The following is a 6,528-nucleotide window of genomic DNA, read 5'->3' as shown; positions in this document are numbered from 1 at the left end:
AAAATGCATCATCTTCCAAAACGCAGGGTATTTGACATAAGTTGACACAAAATTATAACCTTTAATTTGGCAAGATTTTGACAAGCCCCAAAAATCTAAAGGCGAGTTCATACGCATCGGCGTCCGTTTGTCGCTCATCGTTCCGTCAAACCAATAAAATTTGAAATATGATCTGTCATTTTTGAAATAAACCAATAAAACTGGTTCAAAACAACAAGAGACGACGCATGACGGATTTATATTTAAACCCGTCCATAGTTAACTTAAAAAATATTAGAAACTTTTTTTTAGTAAAAAAATATGTTGGTATGGATGTCATCTGCTTTTCTTCTGTCATCGTCTGTCGAAATCTTACTGGAGAAAAAAAAACAGAGTATATCACAGTATGTGTTAAACCAACCATAATCACTTAAAGGCGTTTAGGCAAACCGAACAATTATCCCTAAATCAAATTCATCCAGATAAAACGGTTCCCTCAGGAATTCTATTAATAATCTTTATTGACACTGTCTTGCCCTCATAGAATATTCATAGAACGGCGTCTGCTGTAACACGCTGCGTTTAATTTAGTTGATTATTGAGATAATGGAATGGATTGAATTGTTCCGTATTCTCTGTATAGTTTTGATCTTTAGATAGAATAGTGTTTTGTGTGGATGGTGTCCCGACATGTTCTTTGTATTGTTTGAGCTGGTACATGATTCTAGTAGAGTTTGTGTTCTTGTATGTGGGAAGTTGTTTATATACAAGTTTGTAGTTAAATATCGTATTACTTAATTCGCGTTATACAGTTTATAAATTTCTCCTATACTATTATGTTTTGAGGTATTTAAACTAAACTCACCGGCAAAAAAAACCGGCTACTAAAAACTAGTCCCAATTTTAGAGTTGGATTTTTCTTGGAACCACTCATTAGATTTGGATGATTTTTTTAGAAATTGTAAATTAATTCCTTCTTAACGAATGCTACGTCAGAAATTTTTATTCCGAATTTATTTTGAGCATATACAGGGCACAACAATAAGACAAAGTTTTTTGCCCGAACTTTGTAACACGCTGGAGGGTGCAGCAGCTGTAGTAGCTATTGCTAAATCAAATCACATTGTAGTCTCATCTTTTGTGAACATTTTATTTTTTTAATCACGACATTATCTCTGTTTGTATTGAAGATACGCTGCTTTAAAACAACGGTTGTCAAATTAAAAAATGCTATTATCTGTGACGGGTGTTGCTTGTATTATGGCTTTAATTGAGGATGGCCTCAAGTCAACGTTATGTGTCCGATGTCCTGGGTATACCTCGAACAACAGTCCAGAATGCCTGGAATCGGTATATGGAAACGGAAAATTTCACAAGTCGAGTGGGTTCCATACGAAAATGGAAGACAAATGCAATTGACGACCGCTTTATTGTCCTGAATACTTTACGAAATCGTAGAATTGCACTGTTTCAGAATCAACATCTGCTACAAGGCGTGCGTAGAACGCAAGTCAGTGAGAGAACAATCCGACGAAGTCTAAAAGAAAACAGTTTGTCTGCAAGGAGGCCTGCCACAGGACCCCAGCTACTTGCAAGATATCGTCGAGAACGTCTCCAGTTTGCGCGTTTACATGTTGCAGTTTGTGTGTGTATTGGGCAATGGATTAAAGTCCTTTTCACGGATGAATCGCGGTTTTGCCTGCGAAGCATTTTTCCGAGACGCACAAAACATCCCCCTTTAGAACTTTTTCTTTAATGGCCATAAGCGGGAGTAAAAGCCCAACCGCCCGAACAAACACTAGAGGCGCCACCGATCATCAAATGGTGTAAAAATTGCGAAAATTTAATCATCTAATTTTGACACAAGGGGTCGCGCTTAACTTTTTCAATTTTAGTTCAATATTCATTGTTTTCAAACTATATTATTAGACTTTGTTGTATTTTGTGAATGTATAAATATTTTCTTAGTATAAAATTGCATTATAGTAATTTAAATTATATTACATACAATTAAGATTCAAATATTATGACATATATGTCAGTTGCCGTCTAAAATGTCATCTTGATAACAAAAAGTTAGTTATTGTCAAAAATAGTTAAAATCATGTTAAAATATTAAAATTTACAAGTTATAATTAGATATTTTATATTATTTGAACAACAAACAAATCAATTAAATCCCTAAACAAATCAAAAATATCAACATTACGCTGTACTATTATGTGTTTGTCAAACACATAATAGTACAGCGTAATGTTGATATGCAGGTCCAAAACAAAAAGTGCCGTTATATTTTTCAGTTTTCGTTTTCAGCCGCGGAAGTTTCAGTGATTTTAGTGTTGTCGGATATTTTTATTTGTGAAATAGAAATATTGCGTTTGGATTGCAAAACTAAAAGTGGAAGTTTTATTGCAATGTAAGTAAGCGTTTGTCCATTTTATATTTTACTTTTTTCATACCTACAAAAAATATACATATAGAAATTTTATAATTCGTTTTATTTAAAAAATGTCAGAAAACAAGCTTGTAATCTTGTAATTGACATAATTGTTATGTAATATATTCCATTTAAATGTAATATATTAGTAAGAATATATAAACAAGAATATTAGGTACTTTACAATTAAAAAAAATGTAAATTTAAAAAATATATACAGGCATTAATTGAAATTTTTTGAGTGTAAACAAACACGAGAGGCGCTTTATTATTTACTTTCATTTCTTAACATAACAGACGAAGTTCTAAAAGGGGATGTTTTGTGCCGAGACGTTCGTTTAGTTTAGGTTAGACAAGAATTTGACAAGTCTCAAAAATGGCAAGTTCATACGCATCGGCGTCCATTTGTCGTTCATCGTTTCGTCAACCGTGAAATATAATCTGTCATTTTTGAAATAAACCAATAAAACTGATTAAAAAGAACAAGAGACGACGCATGACGGATTTATATTTAAACCCATCCATAAGTTAACTTAAAAAATATTAGAAACTTTTTTTAGTGAAATAAATAGATTGGTGTGGACGTCATCTACTTTTCTTCTGTCATCGTCTGTCGAAATCTTACCTGAGAAAAAAAAAACAGAATATAGATATATTGTTTTACGTTGTCTAAAATTTGAAGTCATAGGCTACTACTAGTTAAAATTAAATAACTTAATAACGAGTTAATTTAGCTATAGGAAGTTGTATAGAACTTAGTTAATAAATTATTTTAAAAACACGTATTAAGATCATTATACCATTTACTCATTATCGACTAAACCATTATCAAAACCATCTATGTTATTCAGCTTCAGGTATATCTGCCGTGTATATAATGAAGCTTCACTGACGACACTGATTAAAGATAAGCGAGTTTACTGCTCGAAAACTCGTCGAAATTAGGGAGCGGCAAACGACGCCATTGTTAATCCCGGGTTATTAGGCGGTTCTGCATCCAGCACAATTAGTCTGGATGTGATGCACGCATTATAAGTTCCTCATCGAGAGCCATCAAACATTTCAGGCGATTGTCTCGAGATAATGATCAAAGTTACCCGGTTTATGGATCGCTGCGAAGGTTGTATTTAGTAGGCTGAAACTGCGTAGGTAGATGTTTGTTTTAGATAAAAATAAAATGAGGAAAATGTTACATTTTTTAGTTAATTCGTTCTGAAATATTTACACTCAAATGCAAAAAATGAAACGGAGAAAATGTTGGTCAAATTTAAAATGTTATATTTTTAAACAAAATTCAAAAAGCGGAAAAGGGGGCCAAAAAGCCCTACATATATGCTTATTCTCTGCATTAAGTTTATCAGACTGAAGGGAACAGCCATTCGACGACCGGTTTCGGAGATTTATCTCCATCGTCAGGCCCATAAAATAATTAACTAGAAAGAAGTGTCAACTTTGTGTTAAATCGTGGAAACACGATACGCCACCGAAAGCCTTCGTTGTCGTCTGGAGAACTAATTTTCCAATTGACAGGTTGACATGATAAGGACATGATGGCTTAATTTTCATTTCCGTTTCCGGTTATTCAATGGCGGGCCCTCTTTCAGTTCAAATGTATTTTGTATTTTTTCTTTTCATAAATAAAACCAAAAAATAATTTATTCACATATATTTATTTGAAGTATGGAACAACGTGACTAAATAAACATAAAAATATAGAGGATTGTATTGTTTCAATACCAATTAGTTAATTATATGTACTTTTAACGTAAATTAGTTAAGGTATAAGCATGACTTACAGTAATTTGTAAATAAACACACGTATTCGCAGACTTCAAGGACAGAAAACGGACACAGGGACATGAAAACGGGAGCCTTATACAAAAACCTGAAAACAGAAAAACAAATTTTTTTATACTAAAATTAACAATCTAAAAATATCAATAGGTATAAAATATAAATATACTGTTTAAAAAAGCGTCCATTATTCCCAAAGAGACCTGGCTTATAAATCAAAAAGAAGCAAAAAGAGACTTTTAGTCGGATAACATAATCAGATTATCAGTCCGATTTATTGCATTATTGACAATAAATCGCACATATTGGAGATAAATGATGTTGGCTATAGTTAAAAATGATCTTACCTTGCTGTAAATTGTTTCCATTTTCAAAAAAATCGCCGATCAAAGAGATTATAACACCATTTTCTTGCATCTAAAAAATGTAAAAACAGTGTTTATTTACTACCTATTTTTCATATACATGGGACATACCTACTACGGCAGAAACGTCATTTTCTCCAGGATTCTTCATGTAATATATATTTTATATACTTTATTACCTTTATATTTATAAATTTCAGCCGAAATATTAAATTGAATTTCCAAAACGAAACTAAACGGAATGAATTAAAATGGCGTCGAATATTTTCGAATTTGTTCTAGAACAAACCTGAAGTTGTCTCTGAAACTGAAATCTGTCAATTCTAAACTGTGAAGTTAGACAATAGTTAGACAAAATCAATGCTGTCCTTGTCTAGGCTGCCATACTTGTCGTGAGGAGAATGACAGGAATGACACTAATGACTGTTTCCAATTTTCCTATTTCACTGTCACCCCCCTGGTCAGGCCGACTTTGCTGTAACCCCCAATCTGACAAACGAAAAGCAGAGAATAGCATTTGAGTACAAAACGTTCTACTATGGAGAGTGCTAGACGCTCTCGCCATCTAGCGGTAGCTGTGACAATCACAGATCGTACCGCCAAAATTAAAACCAGCGGCCTACTTATTTGCTTCGTCCACGTAGATGGAGCTGAAGGTTTTGGTAGGGTAAGGCATAAAATAATAAATACAAGAAGAAGTGTCAAGTCAATGTTAAATTATGGAAACAGCGTGGCTGCCTGGGTAACTAATTTTCAGATATGACGGCTGGGACATTTGACATGACATAGACATGACAATTTCAATTTTATGACATTTATTTCCGTTTCCGGTTTTTAATGGCGGGCTGTTCAGGAGGTTTAAATGAGGGTTAATATACTTTTTACTCTTTCTAGTAGTAAATAATACAACAAAATTACTCAAAAATATTTATTTGGAATTTAGAACAATGTAAATATGCAAATCAACACAATTAAAGAGCTATAAACCAATAAACTACTGTATCAATATTAAATATTTAAATAATATCAGAGATGCTGTGTTAAAGCGAATTAGTAAAGTAACAGTGCATTGACTTACAGAAACTTGAAGATAAATAAATGTTTTCACAGCTTCACGGATAAATAACTGGAAGCAGGAAAAAGGCAACCGGAACCCACACAAAACCTGGAATCAAAAAAAATATGTAAAAAATATAAATATAGGTACCTACATAAGACTTTTGTGAATTAAATCAAACAGGACTTGAATGAAAATAAAATGAATAAAAAATATGATACATATACATCTAATACCTCATTTGTATTTTAAAAATAATCTACATACATAGATTTATAGCATTATTGCTATGAAAATACATAATAGGTACCTATGTGATATGTAATTACGCATTTCTGTTCATCTTGTAGAAATTTAACGTAGGCTAATAATAGTTCAATAATCATAATTTACCTTGTATAACTTGCTTTCAATTGCTCAAAATCACCGATCAGTCTTTAAAGTAGAGATACGGAAAAATCCTTGAAAGAATATCCCAAGATCCTTGGGTTTAAAGCTAAAAAAATATAAAAACAGTTAATATATTACCTATTTTTACCTATAATATGGCCCATACCTGCTACACGCCGAAACGTCGATTTCATCATTTTCTTCATGTAATTAATATCATATATACTTTATTAAAGTGTTAACAAGGAACTTTATATCAAAAAACATCTTTGTACTTATAAATTTCAGCCGAAATATCAGAAACAAACTTCCAATCAAATCTAAACGGCAAAAATTAAAATGGCGCCCGACCTTGCCAGAGGCCTCGGGAGCTGACGTTGACTTACACAGACAAAAGACAAAAAGAACAGGACGCCGACGTGCATAAAAATGTTCCGTAGCAGAAATTGACAGAAATCATATAGAAATATTCAGATTTTTGTCTAGGACAGTCTAGAAGGCCATGC

This window comes from Sitophilus oryzae, unplaced genomic scaffold, assembly GCF_002938485.1.
Source record: "Sitophilus oryzae breed Bouriz unplaced genomic scaffold, Soryzae_2.0 scaffold_376_pilon_pilon, whole genome shotgun sequence".
Classification (NCBI taxonomy): domain Eukaryota; kingdom Metazoa; phylum Arthropoda; class Insecta; order Coleoptera; family Curculionidae; genus Sitophilus; species Sitophilus oryzae.
Note: the sequence above shows the minus strand (reverse complement) of the source record.